The sequence below is a fragment of the Capra hircus genome, chromosome 29 (genome assembly GCF_001704415.2).
Source record: "Capra hircus breed San Clemente chromosome 29, ASM170441v1, whole genome shotgun sequence".
Classification (NCBI taxonomy): Eukaryota; Metazoa; Chordata; class Mammalia; order Artiodactyla; family Bovidae; genus Capra; species Capra hircus.
The window spans coordinates 36,265,221-36,276,590 of NC_030836.1; the positions used below are offsets into that span (position 1 = coordinate 36,265,221).

The 11,370-nt window shown below is 43.9% G+C and overlaps 1 pseudogene; it reads left to right on the top strand.

Moving 5' to 3' along the window:
• LOC102188384 overlaps positions 1–8,714 on the top strand; it is a 71,221-nt pseudogene extending 62,507 nt beyond the window's left edge.

The window sequence follows — 11,370 nt, forward strand, 5'->3', positions numbered from 1 at the left end:
AACTCCAATACTTTGGCCACCTGATACGAAGAACTGACTCATTGGTAAAGACCCTGAAGCTGGGGAAGATTGAAGGCAGGAGGAGAAGGGGATGACAGAGGATGCGATGATTGGATGGCACCACTGACTTGATGGACATGAGTTTGAGCAAGCTCTGGGAGTTGGTGATGGACTGGGAAGCTTGGCATACTGCAGTCCATGGGGTTGCAAAGAGTCAGACACGACTAAGTGACTGAACTGATGCCTCCTGCATTGGCAAGCAGATTCTTTACCATTAGCACCACCAAGAAAGCCTCCTGAAACATGATACTACATCAGTTTTACTGTTGGAAGGGTCTGGTCACCAGTGCCCTGGATGAGAGACATTTCCTCAGAGACTCTCCTTTAGGGCTGGTCCTCAAGTGAAGCCCATTTACCAGCACCAGAACTTTCTGGAAAGGGCCCTATGTTATAAGGAGAAATGCTTTACACTGATAGAATACAGTGAAAGTGAATCACCCAATACAAGACATCCAGAAGGATTCCTAAGTCCATGATGTAGAAGAGAAGCTTACAGAAGAAATTAGTCACAGATAGTAGTTATTCAATTATTCAATTTTCTGTTGCCTATCAGGCATGTTCCAAAAAGCGCTTCAGGTCTGTTTTATATGATGGAAAAACCAAACCCATGAGAGAATATTATTGATTCCCATTTAACAAATGAGGAAACCAAGATCTGGAAAGTGTAAGGAAATTTTGCAGAGTGACCCAGCAAAAGTGTCAGTTTTTTTTTGTTTGTTTTTTTTTTTTTAATCAAGCCAAGGGTTCTGCTTTTGCTTTCATGACAGGGTCTCATTTTCCAGGACAGCAAGGTCCCCAGTCCCCTTCAAATAAGTCATCTTTGTAACTGCTGTGAGCAGATGCAGATCAGATAGAAGACAAACCATTAAAAAAACAACAATATTCCTGATATGCCAGCAGCAACAATCCTTACGACAGAATATATGGAAGTCAACCTCTAATTCTTCAGATCAAATGCTTTCTGAAACTATTTGTGATTGACGAAATATTTTTTTTCTACAGCGTGATGGGGTGAGGGGGCGGATTCTCTCAAATAAATGGCAGTCAAAACTAGTGAAGTAAATCCTCCTTGTCTCTCATAGTCTTTGTGAGATCCCTAAGCCCCATCACAAGTTCAAAGGTTTCAATAATGAACAAAGACTTAAAAATGTCATTTCTTTTCTATAATGGAGAAAGGATGACTCCATTTCTTAGAGTCTACCAGTGGTCAACACAAAACTGAAATACATAGTTAAAACCACCTTCTTCAGAGAATTCAGTGATACTTTAGAGCTCAGGAATGCCACTGGTGTTAGGAAAAGTGTTTGGGGGTCCATCATCAGGAATGAGTGTTTACAGATCCACGTTTCTACCCGCAGTTCCTCATCTCAGGATCCATGACCGTCAGTGTACAGAAGAAACCCACATGATATAAGGTATGTTGAAACATTTGGAGCAATACCAAAGATATAAAGATGCTTGGAACAAACTGAGAAGAAATTATTGCTTTTGAGTAAATTTTTCTAGGAGGAAAAAATACTTTTCCAAATGTTTGTATAGGAAAAAAACCCATTTTTTATAAGGATGCCTTCTAGTGCATCTTTTTGTGTACAGGGTATATGGGTGTTGAGGAGGGCGCAGTATAAGGAAATTAGTTTTATAAGGTGTCAGATGTGAGGGTTCTGATGGGAAAAATGTTGTTGTTGTTTAGTTGCTAAGTCGTGTCTGACATTTTTGCAACCCCATGGACTGTACCCTACAGGCTCCTCTGTCCATGGGATTTCCCAGGCAAGAATACTGTCATGAGTTGCCGTTTTCTTCTCCAGGGGATCTTCCCGATCCAGGGATCAAACCCGCATTTCCTGCATTGACAAGCAGATTCTTTACCACTGAGCAACCAGGGGGGCCCAGAGGGGTATATATAACCAAATAGAACTCTGACCTAGGAGTCAAAGTAGTGGGAAGGGGATAAGACAAAATGATGTTTGAAAAGAGAATTGCCTTCAGCAAACTCAGGTCTAGAGAATAACATTGGAATACAAATCAGATACGATTAAAGTGCATCCAACTAAGGACAGTCACTTTCCTCTGTAGAACCTCCCCCACTGTGACTGGGATCACAGCTCTGGAGGTGGGTTGTCAGTTGGCTGCATGAACTTGGGCAAATTACTCTGTGCTTTACTCTCCTTATCTGAAAAAAAAAAATGTGACCTATAAGGTTACTTATTTCAAAGGATGATTGTGAGGTTTAAAAGAGTGAATAAGCATGAAGGATGGGGCTTCCCAAGTGGCAATAGTGGTAAAGAACCTGCCTACAAATGCAGGAGACACAAGGGATGCATATTCAATCCCTGGGTCAGGAAGATCCTCTGGAGGAGGGCATGGCAACCCACTCCAATATTCTTGCCTGGAGAATCCCATGGAGAGAGAAGCCTGGAGGGCTACAGTCCATAGGCTCGCAAAGAATTGGACACGACTGAGCGGCTTAGCAAGGCAAGCACGCAAGCATAAAGGACAGTTACACACAGCATGTACCCATGATGACCTAGATGTGATATGGTGTTACTTTTGCCCCAGAGATAGAAATAGAGCTGGCCTCGAAGGCTATGAACGCCCTTGTGATTTTGCAAATCCCTGAAACTGCCAGCTGGGGGGAGAAAAGCCCAATGTGAGAGTTGAAAGTTAAGCTTTGTGCTGTGCTAAGTTGCTTCAGTTACGTCCAACTCTTTGTGGCCCTATAGACCATAGCCCACCAGGCTCCTCTGTCCACGGGATTCTCCAGGCAAGAATATTGGAGTGGGTTGCCATGCCTTCCCCAGGGGGTCTTCCTGACCCAGGGATTGAACCCAGGTCTCTTATGTCTCCTGCATTGGCAAGAGGGTTCTTTACCACTAGCGCCACCTGGACAGCCCCAGTGTAGGCTTTATTGGGGGACAAAATGAAGATTATAGCCCAGGAAACAGCATTTCAGATAGCCAGACAGCTCTGAGAAACTGCTCAAAACAGGCAGGAGGGAAGGTCAGTGTATATATGATTTTGGTGGAGGAAGAGTACTTGCAATCAAGCATTTTTTGCAGAAGGTTGCTGCTAGTTTCATAAAGGTTACTGCAGGTCACAAGGAGCAGACATCACCGTGAAGGATTTTGGTATTTTTCTAGATATGAGGAGATGCAAGAATTGGACTAAAAATCTTCTGAAAATATCCAAGTATCTGAAGACTTGTTTGGCTAGTTTTTCTCAGAGCACAGAGTGCCTCATTCCTGATCTCCACCCTGAACTCCTTGCAGTGGTGTTGAAGGTTAGGGATTGAAGCAGTTTGTAATTTAATCCTTGTCAGAGGCAGACAGCAATTGCCCATTTCTAATCGGCAACTGACATTCTCGTAGTTCAGCTTCATATTTGCACAGACTGTTTCCATTTTTATTCACCACATCCAAGGAAACAGGTGTAAATAAATTTAAATTGCGGGAGACCTGGGTTTGATCTCTGGGTTGAGAAGATCCCCTGGAGAAGGGAAAGGCTACCTCCAGTATTCTGGCCTGGAAAATTCTGTGGACTATATATAGTCCATGGGTTCACAAACAGTCTGACACGACTGAGCAAATTTCACTTCACTTGACTGGTTTTCACAAAACTCACCAAAAGTGTTTTTGTTTTTGCTTTTTTCTTTTTACCAGAAGGATGATGGAAGAGGATGATGGCTGTAATTTCCGAGTTCCAGCCACATTCTGGCTCCACTTATCATTCTTCCCCCAACCTCAAGAAGCAAAAATAAACTTTTCTTTTCATCTCATCCAGTGTAGTTCTATTTCCTTCTCTAGAAACACATGACATCATTCTTCACAGAAACACCAAGACTCCTCTGCCCCAAGGATGCTAGTCCAGAAATTTTCCAAATCAGTTTGGCTCAATTCCACAATAGGAAATCAATTATAATTACTTATCAAGTCAAGAAAATGCCTTGGAAAAATTACTCAAAATGTTCTATAATACGGCAGCATAATGTTCTATTATACTGAGATACTATTGTTGTGAGCGAAATGACGCAAAGACAAAACACACGAGACACACAAGAGACAGACAATACACCACTCCGGCCGGAGGAAAAAACTGCGCAAAACTAATTGCGGTTTATTTTTATAAAGCCCCCTAGGCAAAATCCCAGGCTGCATGAATAAGCCTTTTCAGTACAGCGCAGGTGCATACATGTTATCGTACAGCAAGGGGAGTGAAATCCCTGTCTACTGCAGAGTCTGTCCAGAGCCCTTTCTTTCTCCTTATCACAAGAAGGGTATGTTCCCTCATTTACAAGGGACCATTAAACTCAAGGCTGTGTCCAGACTCCTTGGCAGAATGCCTCGTTTGCAAGCACGTTCAGCCCGAGCAGAGAGTCCTGTTTGCAGGCACATCTCCGCTACCCTATTGTGGCTGCATTAACCCTTCATACTATAATATACCTTATGTACTCATAATGTTCCTAAATTCCAGTAATTCAGTTCAAAAAACATCTTGAGCATCAAACATGTTCTGAGTATGTAGGATGCCTCAGTGAACAAATGGACAAAGACTTATTGCCCCTGTGACACTTATATTGTAATAGGAGGATAAAGAAATTAAACATGGCAGATAAGGAAATAGTAACATGTGAGAAGGTGAGAATAGCCATGGGAGTGGGGGAAACACTTGCAGGGCTGCCCTTGGGAGGCTGTGTGTTTAAGTGATATTGTTGTTTAGTTGCCCAGTTGTGTCCGATTCTTTGCAACTCCATGGACTACAGCACGACAGGCCTCCCTGGAGTCCCTCACCATCTCCCAAAGTTTGCCCAAGTTCATATGCATTGCACTGGTGTTGCATCTAACCACCTCACCCTCTGATGCCCTCTTCTACTGCCCTCAATCTTTCCCAACATCAGGGAGAGATTGTGTGTTTAAATAAGCTGATCCAAATTCATCTCATGAGAAGATAGCATCTGAGCAAAGCTTGAGGGAGAGATTTGTTCTGAACCCAGGAAATCTCTTCCTAGCTGTTTGTTTCCCCAGTTCTCTGGCAAACTAGCTGGTCTACAGTTAAATCCTAGATCTCCTATATGCATCTTATCAGTCCCTTCCAGTTGCCTTTCACTACAACTTCTGTTGCAGGAAAGGGGTCCCCTTCTAGGGCCTGAGAGTGGACTCTTGTCTAACATTCAGAAATGAATTGTCCAAGGATACACACAGAAGTTAGCAAGAGACTTTACTGGAAAGGGACACCCAGGTGGAGAGCAGGAGGGTAAGGGAACCCAAGAGGACCGCTGTGCCATGTGGCTCACAGTCTTGGGTCTCGTGGTAATGGGGTTAGTTTCCAGATGGTCTCTGGCCAATCATTCTGACTCAGGGTCCTTTCTGGTGGTGCACACATCACTCAGCCAAGATATTCCAACCAGGAGGATTCTGGGAGGTTGGTAGGACATCTGGACTGGTGTCTCCTCTCTCTTTTTGACCTTTCTCAAATTCTTCCGGTTGGTGGTGGGCTTGTTGGTTCCACGTTCCTTACCAGGACCTTCTGTTGTTATAACACATGCAAGTGGCTACTACCTTCTCTAGTCAATGTGGGTGGGTGGTTTCACTCAGTGTTTCCCTTAACACTTCTACTATTTTTGAGAATACCCGTAGACCTAGATTTCTACGTACTCTGTTGCAAATGAAGTCACCTCTTTTGGGGAGATTAAAGCCTTCTGTTCTATGGCCTCCTTCTCCTCTGGACAAATTCTCTGAGCCAGGGCTCTGGTGCTAGAATGTGCTGGGGCACAAGGACACTGGGGTGCTTCTCTCTGAGTGACACCTCCACTTTAAGAGCTGAGGGCTTGATGAAGGGGGGCAGCAGCCCCAGGCCTCCTCTGTTTGCCTCTTATGATGTGGAACCCTTACCCCATAATCCAGGGCAGGGGTGATCAGAGCCCAGGACTCACTGATACTACATTCAAGGTATCCCCCCATCCTATAAGTGGGGGTTGGGCATATGAAGAGAGCCCCCTTCTCTAGGTTGCACACACCTGGGCAACAGGTGGCTGGGAGCAGGATTAGACATGCTAATTAAATGACCTGTCCCTCCAGGGAAGGTAGCACTAGATAAAACTCTGACTAGGGGATGACGGGAAAGACTTGGAGTGGCCTTGCCATGCTGAGAGGAGACAAGAGGGTGCAGACCTCAGTTCAGATACCGCAGACTCCTACAGTTTGTACTGAGTTTCAGTAGATTTTTTTGAATAAATGTTTCTTCATTTGCTATATGTCCCGAGGACTATTTCCAGAGATTTTTATGTGACTGGGTTTATTTTTAGTAACATTCACGAATTTCAGTGGGAAGTTGGTTCTTGAAGTTCCTCCACAGGCTCTCATGCTAGAAACAGGATCCCTCAAAAGTAATGATCTTGTGTATTTAATTCAAATGTTCAATTAGCCTTTTTTGGAATATAAATATCTTTCTTTAGGTGATCCTGGTTCATAAGGGTGAATCACTGTTCTCCTTCCTCCCTAGAGAAGGGGGCTCTCTTCATTTGCCCAGCTTTACTGATCTTTACTAAGGAAGAGTCCTTCTAGCTGATATTCCCAGCAGCATAGCTCTACATATACATAAAGGTAAAATTTAAAACTCCTCAGCACAGAAACTAGATTCTTCATAATCCATCCCTCACCCACTTCTCTGGTCACATGTAATCCAACTCCCCTTCAGCATTTCACATTTCAGCCTCATCAGATGCCGGGAGTTTTCCAGAACTCCTGCTTCCCCATGTTTCTGAAACTGCATATACACTGTTCTTTTTCTCGCAATACACTTTGTCAACTTTGTCTGCCACTGTGAACTGAGTCTGGCTATCCAAGGAAAAATGAGAAATATTGAGAAGGTGCCAGGCCTATAGCATCTACAGGAGATGAAGGAATAGGCTTAGAAAGTAAACAGGATCTGAGGGAGTCCCAGAGACCCAGAAACAGAAAGCACGGTAGTACAAGAAAAGTACCCCTTTTAGCGAGGAGTATCCAGCCACGTTGTTAACTGGCATTAGATATCTAGCACTCCAGGTTCCCATTGCTCCCCTTGCGTAACATCACAGCTCTCTCCTCTAGGAATGAATCCTAGTCTTTTGTTCATCTTTAAGTTACTTGCTCAAGGTTTACAGTCCCTAAGAGGAGCATTTCATTGGCTGCGGCCTGATGCTGGCTCTTAGAGATTGAAGAGAGGAAGGACCTCCCTCTGACTTTCATAGAAGTTTGATAAGCATCTCTCATAAAGACTAGAACAATGAGGAGAGCCCTTAAGATAGGAAAGGGGTTGCCGACTGGACAACCAAAAATTAATGTTACCACCAACATCCTTTCCTTTGGTTAACCAGCATCAAAAAAAATCCTTCTTCCCATTATTAGTTTTTTTAAAAAATCCTCTTTAAAATGTAACTATCCTCACCTATACAAAAATGCATGCAGCATCTTTGCAAAGGGGCACAGCCTCTCTTCACAGCTCACGCAAGGCCCTCCGTGCTGTCTGGAAGGACGCCAGGACTATGGAAGGTTTTAAGTACTGAAGTGGCATTACTGAAGGAGGATGACATTGACAGATTCTAGACTTAAGCTCATCATTTATTGAATTTTACCACATGAAGTTGCATCATTTTGTGTCCCCCATTTGATTATAAGATTCTCGAGTTGAAGTCTGAGTTTATCCTTAACACAATGTTTAGCATGTTGTAGGCAGTGTATAATTATTTGTTGAATAAATAAATATATTTTCTGGAAAAAAAAATTATCCTAATTGGGTACTAGACAAATTTAACTCAGAGTCCTGCAAGCAAGTGCAGTAAAATTCCAGAAAATCAGATTAAAAATTTCAGCCGGGAGTCTGCGCAGCATCCCAAACCACAGCCGTGGCCACCTACAAGATGGTGCTGATCCGGCACGGTGAGAGCACATGGAACCTGGAGAACCGTTTCAGCGGCTGGTACGACATGGACCTGAGCCCAGCTGGGCGCGAGGAAGCAAAGCGAGACAGGCAGGTGCTGAGAGATGCTGGCTATGAGTGTGACATCTGCTTCACCTCAGTGCAGAAGAGAGCAATCCGGACCCTCTGGACAGTGCTGGATGCCATTGACCAAATGTGGCTGCTAGTGGTGAGGACTTGGCACCTTAATGAGTGACACTATGGGGGTCTGACTGGCCTCAATAAGGCAGAAACTGCGGCCAAGCATGGTGAGGCCCAGGTAAAGGTCTGGAGGCGTTCCTATGATGTCCCGCCACCTCCCATGGAGCCTGACCATCCCTTCTACAGCAACATCAGTAAGGATCGCAGGTACGCAGACCTCACTGAAGACCAGCTGCCCTCCTGTGAGAGTCTGAAGGACACAACTGCCAGAGCCCTGCCCTTTTGGAATGAAGAAATTGTCCCCCAGATCAATGAGGGGAAATGGGTACTAATTGAAGCCCATGGCAACAGCCTTCGGGGCATCGTCAAGCATCTGGAGGGTCTCTCTGAAGAGGCTATCATGGAGCTGAACCTGCCGACTGGCATTCCCATGGTCTATGAATTGGACAAGAACTTGAAGCCCATCAAGCCCATGCAGTTCCTGGGGGATGAGGAGACCGTGCGTAAAGCCATGGAGGCTGTGTCTGCCCAGGGCAAGGCCAAGAAGTGAGGGCAAGCAGCAGATTACTTTCCCAAGGATTACCCTCCTCCCCTGCCCTGGCCCCCCCTATTCCTCGGCACCTCTCCCTGGCATATGTCCTACTGATGACATCTCTAGGCATTGTAAGTTGTAGCTGCAGGTGGGGACCAGCGGCTCCCAATTCCTCACTAGCCATTTCATCTCTTGCACCCACTCCCTTCATACAGTCTAGTCAGAATGGCACATCTGGGGCATGGTCCTCAGTCCAAGCCGAGGGAAGACTTATCCAGAAGTGTTGAGAGGTCATCACTGGGGCGAGGGGGGTGGGGGGTTGGTGGTGGTTTATTACTAAGGAGCTGCTTGAGTAGGGAACAGGGAGAAAACCATGCTGAGGTGTGACCAGTGAGGAGAAGTAAGAGCCTATTCGTGTCCCCAGAGGCCAGCCGGGCACTGTTGTTAGGTGACTCGGGGCTCTAGTCATTCCCATGGAAGATGAATGTAACCTGCATGGTGACTCAATCAAATATTCCTCCCTGACTCTAAAAGGTTGGATCAATTCTGAATGTTTTTGTGTTGCATTTACTTAAAAAAAATTATATATTAAAAAAAAAAAACCAACCCTTCTGGGGTTTTCAGTGGTGGTTGAAATATTCCCACATGTGGTCATCAGCAAATAAGTCATTCCTTACACCATCATGGGATAAGCTTCTTGACTTCTAAGGTGTAGGAGTTCATCTTGCTGTGTGTTTTAGAATCCCTCCCCTGCCTTAACTGTTTTGCGGCAGCAGAATGCCTCTTGATCATGTCCAAGTGTGTCTCTCACTGTGCCTGACTTCTGAATCAGGTTCCAGTTGCTTGGCCCAGTACTCTTTTGAGCATAACTGTACTAAAAAGATCTTTTTTTCTAGATCAGTATAAAATAAAGGAGTGATGTACGATTAAAAAAAAATTTTCAGCTGGAATGTTCTCTAGCTGATTGCTTGACTGATTGCTTCATCAGAATCTGCTTCTGCTGCTCCTGACCAGTTTTCTCTGTGTCGTTACAGCTTACTTCTACCAGTGTCATGAGCAGCTTTAGAGCCTGCTTTTCTGCATTTGATACAATTATATTATGCATTGTGTGTTTCTCTTATGCTGCAGAAATGCAAGACTATGTTTGGTCATAGGTAAGTACCAAAGTTAATAACTGGATCAAAATTCTAGATATAACTGAAAAAAACTACGATGAACAGTTACAGATAGACCACCAGTCACCCTACACTGGCCCTAGACAAGTTCCAGCTGTTGAGGAGAGGAACTCGTAGCTGTGAGCACAGGTTGTTCTCGAAGAAGCTGGCTTCCTTCTCTCAAAAATCAACAATTAGATAAATCTCTGTTTCTCATGTGGGGAATTGTATGTGAAGAGCATTGAAAAGCAGCAGAAGCCATTCTTTACCAAGAAGGAGGAAACTCCTTCTTGGGAGCATTGTAGCAATGTGGAAGCAGAGGGAGAATGATTCCACCTTATACATGTCATAATGCTCATGATACCTAAGTTAAAAGAAAATAGAGCATGCAAATTACTCATGCACTGGGGGGAAAGCAATAAAACACAGATCACGTAGTCACTCTCATCAAATGAGAGCCTATAAAGAGAGAAGAAGATGGGCACCAGGATAGCATATGGTTCTATATGTCATCTCTCTGCTACTGAGTCTTCTTTTTATGTGTGAAATAGAAATAAAAGCATCCAACTTGTAGGATTGTTCTCCAAATTAAGTGCTTAATATAATGTGTGACACATATATAAGTACACAGTAAAATTTGAAACATATTTTATTGCTATGAAAAATACCCCCCAAATCGTCATAGGTATGTGAGACTGTTGGGATGAATGATTTTTACCCTATTTTCTGAACATTGTTCCTGTTTTAAATGGTTAACTAACAAGAGGAATATTTCTTTTCTTTTCTTTTTAATTCAGTTAGCTGGTGGTATGCTTTTACAATATTTACTCTTCAGCAGCATCACAGAACTGATCGCTGTAGTCATAACCATCTCCTGGATTGTGCGAGCATTGTATCATCCAGAACCCAAAGAAGAAAGTAAGCAGTTTTGTTTCTGGCTGACAGATCAAGATAAAACAGCTTCTGCTAAAACCCCTCTCTGAGGGACCAAAGTTTAGCTAGACTCAAGGAACAGAAGTGTTGCTTCTAAACTGAGGTCAATAGCAACAGAAAATACGCTAAAACATCACTTGTTTGGTACTGTGCAGAACGGAAGCCGAACAACTTCTCTGGGACAAAGTTAAATGGGAGAATTATGTCTTTTAGAACTGGCATCTCCCGATTCAAAGAGGAAACAGACTGAAGAGGTTTCATACCAAATATAGCAACACTGAATGTTATAGATTCAGAGGTTCAAATTTAGTTATGAAACATTGGTTTCTAAAAGTTGGGATCTTCAAATGCCTTCCCAGATGGCTCGGCAGGTAAAGAATCTGCCTGCAATGCAGGAGATGCAATTTCAATCCTTGGAGAAGGATTTAAGATGCCCTGGAGAAGGAAATGGCAATCCACTCCAGTATTTTTGCCTGGAAAGTTCCATGGACAGACGAGCCTGGTGGGCTACAGTCCATGGGGTCACATGACTGAGTGCACAGGAGCACAAATGCCTTCAGAAGATGAAGATTTTAGAGGTCACTTCAGAGAATACTGGAA